Source organism: Macrobrachium nipponense, chromosome 1, assembly GCF_015104395.2.
Source record: "Macrobrachium nipponense isolate FS-2020 chromosome 1, ASM1510439v2, whole genome shotgun sequence".
Lineage (NCBI taxonomy): Eukaryota > Metazoa > Arthropoda > Malacostraca > Decapoda > Palaemonidae > Macrobrachium > Macrobrachium nipponense.
Genome location: NC_087200.1, coordinates 117,214,607 through 117,224,606, shown reverse-complemented (window position 1 = coordinate 117,224,606; position 10,000 = coordinate 117,214,607). Strand labels below are relative to the sequence as shown.

The 10,000-nt window shown below is 42.8% G+C and overlaps 1 protein-coding gene across 1 annotated transcript in view; it reads right to left on the bottom strand.

Moving 5' to 3' along the window:
• Positions 1-10,000, bottom strand: part of LOC135219574 (polyamine-transporting ATPase 13A3-like) — a 445,505-nt gene that overhangs the window by 19,189 nt on the left and 416,316 nt on the right. The gene's annotated exons all lie outside the window — the stretch shown is intronic.

Below are 10,000 nucleotides of genomic sequence, written 5' to 3'. Positions count from 1 at the left end.
CGCCTACAGATGTTAATATTTTTGGCCAGATGTGGTGTCCAGCGACTCAAAAACAGATAAAGATCTCAAAGATAAGTTGGTTTGGATATGTATATGTATGTATGTATGTATTTATGTATGTAAATGTAAATATATATATATATATATATATATATATATATATATATATATATATATATATATATATATATATATATATATATATACAGGTATTATCCGACTTACAACCTACTCGACATATGACCACTCGTACTTACAACCTTACTTCAGACAGTTGACCATTGAGTTACTTGGCACTGCGCCATCTCATGAGAACTCTTATCACTCAGGCATGAGATCTCTCATCACTCAGGCAGCATCAGTTTGAGTTACCCTGCCTTATCTGCAGCATTATTTGGTATTAACTGTACTATAGACTGAATTGCAAACCAATTTACGTAAGAATCTACTTCTGACATGCATGCATGAACCTAACCCCATTGTATCTCAATGCCTGATTGTACGTAATATATACTATTACAAAAATGATTAAAATGTATTAGTAGAAGAACATTATGGTAAAAAGATTGAAATAATGATTGTACATTATATTACAGTACTAAGTAGGCACTTTTATATAGCAAAGGTTTGATAGTATACCCTACCCAGTATGTTGGCCACTTTCTAAGGTTCGACTTACATCCATTCTGACTTACAACCAGTGGGTCGGAACCAAACTTGGTTGTAAGTAGGATACTACCTGTATATATATATATATATGTATATAATAGTATATATATAATATATATATATATATATATCTATATATCTATTATATATCTATATATATCATATTATATCTATATATATATATATATATATATATATATATATATATATATATATATATCTATACACATACATACATATATATATATATATATATATATATAGATATATATATATATATATATATATATTACTATATATAATAGGATATATATATATATATATATATAGATATTATAGATATATATAAATATATATATATATATATAATATATAGTTTTTTTTTTTATATATATATAATATATATATATATATATATATATATATAGTATATATATATATATATATATATATATAGAATATATATATATATATATGATATATATATAGATATAGATATATATAGATATATATAATATATATATATATATATATATATATATATATATATAGATATATATATATATATATATATATATATATATATTTCATTAAAAGCATCAATACATTTTTTGCAGGTATCTTCATACCGATGAAGTTTTTTCTGATTCTCATTCGTCAATTTCTGGTGAAAAATATGCAGACTTCCTTCTTCTATTTATTTAAATATCGATTTTGTTATGACAGCTGTTTCACCTTATGGCATAGTATATAGTATATATATATATATATATATATCATATATATATATATATATATATATATATATATATATATATATATATATATATATATATTTCTGGGCTCAGTTCGTGTTGCTGCGTGAAATAATCCTTAAGTTTATTATTTCTAAGGTAAATGAAGCTAACATATACCAGAGAAAAAACAAAATCAGGAAGATGTCAGAATAACTGACTCGCTCACCCCAAATAAAAAGAGGGTGTCGGTATGGTATCTGGGGCGAGTGAGACTACTACCACGAACCTCTAGCCATTTAGAACTCTCCTACACCAAAATCCCCTTCCTGAGAGGGCCGATCCATAGGCAGGGATGGCAACTACTACTACTACGCCCCGCACCACGCCGACTGCCGCGCCTCTGGTGGTCATCCTTTTCGTTAGCCATACTAGGTAACACGTGCCATCTTTTGCTCTGTGTTTTTGTGCTATTTCCCTTGGATTTATCTCCACCATGGAACGCGCAGCTATCGCCGCAGCTAAGTTAAGTAACCCGAAAGGTCTGGATTTAGTTTTGTCAGCCAGGGGCCCTTATTTACCGTTTTTTAGGTCTGAAATAAGGCCGCCTGGTCTGGCGCATGGCGGCCAGCGGCTCGCCTCGTGTCTGGTTAGATTTCCTGGTCCTCTATACCGAGACATCTTCCATTGTTTTTACCTTTCATGGGTTTTTTATCACGTGCTACACTAGTTCTCATTATCTTTTACATTGTTTGTAGGGATTTCATTGCCTATACCTTAGATCTCGTTCATGCATGCATGTCTCTTTGTCTAGGTGTGTAGGTGCCTGAGTGATTATTTATATTTTCCTGGTCCAGCATCCTGGCTATTGCCCCCCATCTACGTATCGGCTAAGGCTAGCTTTTGAGTAGTTGGCCGACTTCTTCGGAACCAGCCTACTCCTGGACATCTCTTTCTCTTTCACTCATGTTTTCCCTCTCTCTCTCTGTCTTACGATGTAAAAGTTTTTATTTATTTGTTATATTTTTATTGGGTTAGCTTTTAGGGCAACCAGTTCCTAGGCGGTTTTGTTGCATTAGATCTTAATCTGCAGTTTTGTTGCTTTATCACCCCGTGGTCCTTCGGGCTCACATGGTCGCCGGCCTAGTCGGTTCTGTTGCCTTATCACCTCTTGGTCCACATGCGATCGCGTGGTGCCTCTGGTCGCCCTAGTCCCAGTCCCCTCCCCTCCCTCCAGACGGAAGGGGGGGTCTGTCCTGGCTCGCTTACGGTCGCTATGGCAACCATCCGAGCTCTTCTCCCCCCTCCCCCTAGCCAAGGGGGTCACGGGAGTTTAGGACAGCTGTAAGCACTGGTGAACCGCATGTCTTTACTCGGGCTCTGGAAGAGCTCCGGCGTGGTCGGGGGTTGGGGTTGGCCACCCCCCCCTCCGGTCGCTTCGGGTCTTCTCCGGCGTGCCTTGGGTCTGATTTCTCTCCCTCCTCATATGCTTTACCCCTCTGCCAGCGGACGGAGCACCTGCTCACTATCCAGGTGTACCTTCGGTTGTCGGGAGGGGGTAGCTGAGCTACTGGAGTGGATGCGGTTTCAGTTGGTCATAGAAGCTTTCCCTATCTTATGTACCCCCTTCATCTTCCGGCGGAGCGCTTGCTTGCTATCCGGGCGCTCCTCTAGTTGCCGGGGTGGGGGGTGTGGGGGTGGGGTACTGCGGAGCTACACGCTCCACTTTAGTGTAACTTTACTAGTCTAAGTATAGGGCATCCTCTCCCATTCTCCGGCATGGTATACTACTCCTCGAAACTCATTATGGGTATATAAAAACATCTGGTTGAATCATACTCACCCCTCCGGTGTACACCGGAGTTCCCAACCAGCGTCTTAGGTCATAGACCTTCTTTCACAAGGAGTTCAGGGGTGGATTATGCCCAATAATTTTAGACTACTCCGGCATGCAACGGAGTATCACAGTAGCCCTGTGAGTGTATAACGTTGATACTTATGTATCTTTCCACTTACAGGCTACTAACTGTCAGGAGGCGGGGTGTAACGCCGTCCTCCAAGACCCCTGCGGGCATGAGGTCTGCAGGACTCACGCTCCGTGTGCTACCCGCCACAACGAGATGGTAGTATTGCATCACGAGGCTTGTACCATTTGCTACGAGCTGGTGAGCCAGTTTTTGGACGGAGTAAATATATATCGGCGTCAAGTTTGTTCCTTTCATGACATATATACTTTCACATATCTTAGCTTTAAGTTACTTATGGTCATATTCAATTTTGGTAATGATGCATCCTCAGGGCTTCGTTGTAAGGACTACAATGACCCTCTTTTCCAGGCTGCCGCCGTTAAGGAAGTCGCGTCGGCTACCCTGAAGGCCTGGCTTCGGAAGGAACGCCGCCAAAGGACAGCCCTATATACTTGATAAGAAGCTGGCTGTCCAGATCTTCCCGGGTGGGAAGTCGACGGGGTATGTGGATCCCGCCGCGGCAGCTCCTACAATTGCTTCCATCCAACAGCAAGTGGAACAAGCCTTGATCGAGGGAGGAGGCCAAGACATCGTGGAGGAAGTAGCCACACTTGATCTGAATATAGAGCCGATGACGGTAGGTGCGGAGGATTTACTAGTTGAGGTAGGTTTGTTGGGCGCCCAAGGGCTTCCCTTGGTTGATTCTGGATCTTCATCACCTATTCCTTCATCATCTTCTTTTCAGGGCTTTACGGGATCCGAGATCCCTGCTAGTTCACCTGCTGCATCTGTGACCCCCAAGGTAAAGGGGCACAGGGAGCAGAAGACCCTTCAGAAGACGTCGTCCAAAAAGACGTTGTCTTCTTCTACTTTTCGTAAGCCTCCGGCTTCCCATCCCGGAGCAGAGAAAATGAAGTCGTCTTCGTCTTCACATTCTAAAGGGTCAAGAGGCAAGTCCTCTAAGGAGAAGGCCCGTACTCCTGTCGAGTCTGTACCTTCTCCCGCTGCTGCCGGAACTCCTCCGGTGACTCCTGCCGGGGTCGTGATACCTGGTACCTTTGATCCTGCTGCATTTTCAGCAGGAATGATGCAGCATGTACGTGATTTGGTCGGGTCTCTCAGTACGAGAGTTGAACAGATGTTTGCTCAACTCTCTACCACTCTTAACCAGTCGGGACAATCCATTCAGAACCTGACTGAACGAGTGTCCGACCAAGAGAATCGCCTGGCAGGCCTGAACCAGGCACCTCAGGCCGACCTCCCGGTAGCAGGAGCTGGTCTTGCCCAGCTGCCGGACTATGACACCCTCCCTGCCTTCTCTATGAGTAATCCTTGGAGGGTAGCAGCTTATGCTCCCTTCAAGGACGGCATGATTTTCATTCCGGAATGTGGAACTCGAAGGATCGAGGACTTCGAGTTCCACCCAGCCGACTTACAGCCTCCTTTCATGGGATATGCGAGGCTGACGGAGACAGCCTTAAATAGGGAAGATAAAATCCCAAGAGAAACGGTGTTGTATAGCAGTGACCACGCTCAGAGGGAGTGGTTGCATTGCTTGGAGGAATGGGACTGCACTAATACCAAACTCCAAGCATTCAAGAGCCTGTTTACTATCTTTGCCACTGAGGAGGAGGCACCACTCCCCTTTACAACGAAGATAGCAGAGGTCACAATGCAGGTGGGCATGAAGGATGAACCCCTTCCACAACTAAGGGAATCGGACTCTACGTCCCCTCTCTTCCCTGCTTTCGGTGATTTGTGGGAGAACCTACCGGCCACTTTTATGGTAGGTAAACTCAAGCCGGACTGTGCCATGGAACAGTTCCGGGAGAGGTTACCCAGATTACCAGACAACCTCATTCAGGAGGAGTTTGAGGCAAGAACCAGGCTAGGCAGAACCCTCAACACCCTGGTTATGACTGAAGTGGCTGCTTTGACGTACGGCACGGAGCCTCTTTTTAAGCTCCTAGCCAAGTCGCAAACTCAGACAGTTCAAGCGGACTTGTACGGGTTTATAGTGGCAAGAAGGAACTGCCGGAAGCACGTCCTTCAGGAAGCAACGATTCGGCACGAACCGAACAAGTTGCTTTCCTACAACATCTGGGGGGCAGACCTCTTCCCAGAATCGGCAGTTAATGAGGTCCAACACGAGGCGACGAGGCTTAACCAGAGCCTCAGAGCTCGTTGGGGTCTCTCAGCTAAGAGGAAACCTGAGAACTCTTCCTCCTCAAGCAAAAAGCTGAAGAAGACAAAGAGGTTCCAGCCATACCAGAAGCAGCAACAGCAACACTTCGTACAAGCTGTTCCGGTTGCTCAGACGGGACAATCGGCAGCACCAAAAGGACAGAACCAACCGATTCTCCTGCTGTCCCCACAAGGTCAGCCCTCGACCTCTTACGCTGTTTCCCCAGCATTCAACCAGGTGTTTGAAAGCCAAGCCTTCCAAACCTTCAACAGGTTTGCTAGGGGAAGCAGGGCTAGAGGTGCCTTTTGGCAATGAGGCGCAGGAAGAGCTACCAACACGGGTAAGCACTTCCGTGGAGGACGCGGAGCTCATTCCGCACAACAGCAGTGAGATCTCCCGGGTAGGAGGGAGGCTGTTCCTCTTCCGGCACAGGTGGGGGTTCAGCAAATGGGCACAGAGCATTGTGTCCAAAGGACTGGGTTGGAGTTGGATCAAAGGTCCACCTCCACCCAAGTCATTCCTTCAGTTACCATCAAAGGAATTGGCAGATTATGCAGAGGAGCTCCTTCAGAAAGGAGTAGTGTCGAGAGTCAAGCATTTAAAGTTTCAAGGACGCTTATTCAGCATGCCAAAGAAAGGCTCATTAAAAAGAAGAATAATCTTAGACTTATCCCAGCTAAACTTATTCATTCGTTGCGACAAGTTCAAAATGCTGACCATCTCGCAGATGCGGACCTTACTTCCCCGTGGGGCCGTCACCACCTGTATCGATCTTACAGACGCATACTATCATATCCCAATCGCGAGACACTTTCGCCCATACCTAGGCTTCAAGCTGGGAGACCAGGCATTCTCTTTCAAAGTGATGCCCTTCGGGCTGAATGTAGCCCCCAGATATCACGAAAATAGCGGAAGTAGTGGTACAACAACTGAGATCACAAGGGATAATGGTAGTAGCGTACCTCGACGATTGGCTGATTTGGGCACCAACCGTCGAGGAATGCCTCAGAGCCACAAACAAGGTACTTCAATTTCTGGAGCACCTAGGGTTCCAGATAAACAGGACAAAGTCCAGGCTCACTCCGGAGTCGCGTTTCCAATGGTTCGGCATTCATTGGGACTTAACCTCTCACAATCTGTCAATTCCTGTGGACAAGAGGAAAGAAATAGCCAAGTCAGTAAGGCAATTCCTCAAGAACAAACGGGCGTCAAGGAGAAACCAAGAAAGGATCCTAGGTTCACTCCAGTTTGCGTCAGTTACAGATGTTCTGCTGAAACCAAGACTCAAAGACATAAACCGAGTTTGGCGCTCAAGAGCAAATGCCAAATCTCGGGACAAGTTGTCAGTGATCCCGCAGATTCTTCGAAATCATCTCCGTCCATGGGTGGAGACAAAGAACCTGTCCAAGTCAGTTCCTCTTCAATATCCTCCTCCGGCGTTGATCATCCACACAGACGCCTCGCTAAGCGGATGGGGAGGATACTCTCAGTTCAAAAAAGTTCAAGGAACTTGGTCACCTCAGTTCCGTCAGCTCCACATAAACGTATTGGAGGCTATGGCAGTATTTCTCACTCTGAAAAGGCTCCTTCCACCAAAGAAGTCTCATATAAAACTGGTATTGGACAGCGCAGTAGTAGTACACTGCATCAACAGGGGAGGATCCAAATCAAAACATGTGAACCATGTTATGATAGCCATTTTCTCTCTGGCGAACAAGTACAAATGGCATCTATCCTCCACCCACCTGGCGGGAGTAAGGAACGTGATAGCAGACGCCTTGTCTCGATCAGTTCCTCTAGAATCAGAGTGGTCCCTGGACAACAGGTCGTTCCAGTGGATACGCCGGAGTGTTCTGGGTCTCCAAGTAGATCTTTTCGCCTCTCAAGCGAACCACAAGCTCCCTTGCTATGTGGCCCCCAACCTGGACCCTCTGGCTTATGCCACAGACGCCTTGTCCATAGATTGGAATCAGTGGAAGAAGATATACATCTTTCCTCCAGTGAATCTTCTATTGAAAGTACTGAACAAACTCAGGACTTTCAAGGGACAAGTAGCCCTAGTAGCCCCCAACTGGCCAAAGAGCAACTGGTACCCTTTGCTTCTGGAATTGGGTCTTCGACCTCGACGGATTCCAAATCCAAACTATCTCAGATAGTACAAATGAGGACTGTGTTCGCTTCCTCAGGAATTCTCAAAACCCCAACTTTATGGACTTCATGAAGTTTGCGGCTAAAAAAGATGCAGATATCGATCCCCAGAATATTCTTTTCTTAGAATCAGATAAGAGGGAATCAACTTTGAGACAGTATGATGCTGCTGTCAAGAAGTTGCATCTTTCCTGAAGGAGACAAACACCACAACCATGACAGTAAATTCAGCTATATCCTTATTCGAAAAAGGATTAGCAGCTAGCACTATTACCACTAATAAATCAGCTTTAAAGAAAATCTTTCAGCTGGGCTTTCAAATAGACTTAACAGACTCTTACTTTACGTCTATTCCCAAAGCTTGTGCTAGACTTAGACCTTCTGAAAGGCCTAGTTCAATATCATGGTTTTTGAATGATGTCCTCAAACTGGCTTAGATACTGACAACTCTTCTTGTTCATTCATAATGCTACTAAGAAAGACGCTATTCTTGCTAAGTTTGGCCTCAGGGGCCAGAATTTCAGAACTGTCGGCTCTATCCAGAGATGCGGGTCACGTAGAATTCCTCCCTTCAGGAGAAGTTTTACTGTCCCCGGATCGTAGTTTTCTAGCAAAAAATGAGGATCCTTTAGCGAGATGGGCCCCTTGGAAAGTCATCCCTCTCCCCCAAGACCTTTCTCTTTGTCCAGTGATGACCTTACGAGCCTTTCTGTCTAGGACATCCTCTAGATCCTCGGGTCCTCTCTTTATGAGAGAAAAAGGTGGCACTATATCAGTAAAAGGTATCAGGCAGCAGATCCTTTACTTCATTAAACAAGCAAATCCTGAATCATTTCCAAAAGCCCATGATATCAGGGCAGCAGCCACCTCTATTAATTATTTCCAGCATATGAACTTTGACGATTTAAAGAAATATACTGGCTGGAAATCACCGACAGTTTTTAAGCGTCATTATCTAAAGTCCTTGGAATCTTTAAAATTTCCAGCAGTGGCAGCGGGAAACATAGTTTCCCCTGACACTGCACAGTAGTCGTAGTTGAAGATCCAGATCTCCTTTCTACCTGCCTCAACTAATATTTCACCTAACCTACCGTTATGCTCTATATAGTCCTTTAGCCTTAGCTGCTTATTATTATGATTATGGTGGTGTGTCCCTTATTTTTTTGCTACGAGCACCCACGACATTATTGTAATTTATGAATTGTTCATTTGGTGCGGCTACCCTTATTTTTATGCTAGGGTAGCACACCTATTGATTTACTATAACTTTTAGAGAATAATTTTTGTGAGTAATTCCCCATGTAAACATTTAACTCACTATCCTAGATAAGTTATCAATACTAATATAAGTTTAATCTTAAGTTAACTCTAAGTCCACTATTTTTATGTTACGTTAACTTTCTGTATGATAACTTGTAAGTTCTCAATATTATATCATTTGTTTTATTTCATAGTTTCATTGAGACCTTCCTTTTTGTTTTACAATCTTGTGCTATTTCTCTGGTACTATTTCACACAGCGACACAAACTGAGCCCAGAAAAGGGATTTTGATGAAGGAAAAATCTATTTTTGGGCGAGGGTTCATGTCAAAGTGAAATCCCCCCCTGTGTCCCGCCCTGCAGCCCAAGATTGGCATCTAACTACAAGGATGACCACCAGAGGCGCAGCAGTCGGCGTGGTGCGGGGCGTAGTAGTAGTAGTTGCCGTCCCTGCCTATGGATCGGCCCTCTCAGGAAGGGGATTTTAGTGTAGGAGAGTTCTAAATGGCTAGAGGTTCGTGGTAGTGGTCTCACTCGCCCCAGATACCATACCGACACCCTCTTTTCATTTAGGGTGAGCGAGTCAGTTATTCTGACATCTTCCTGATTTTGTTTTTTCTCTGGTATATGTTAGCTTCATTTACCTTAGAAATAATGAACTTAAGGATTATTTCACTGGGCGACACGAACCCTCGCCCAGAAATAGATTTTTCCTTCGTCAAAAATCCCCATTATATATATATATTATATACTATATATATATCATATATATATATATATATATATATATATATATATATATATATGTATACATATATGTATATATATACATATATACATATACATATATACATATATATATATATATACATATATATATATATATATAGATAGATATATATATATATATATATATAGATATATATGCATATATATATATATATATATATATATATACTATATATATATATATATATATATATATATATATAGATATATATATATATATATATAGCATATATAATATATATATAGAT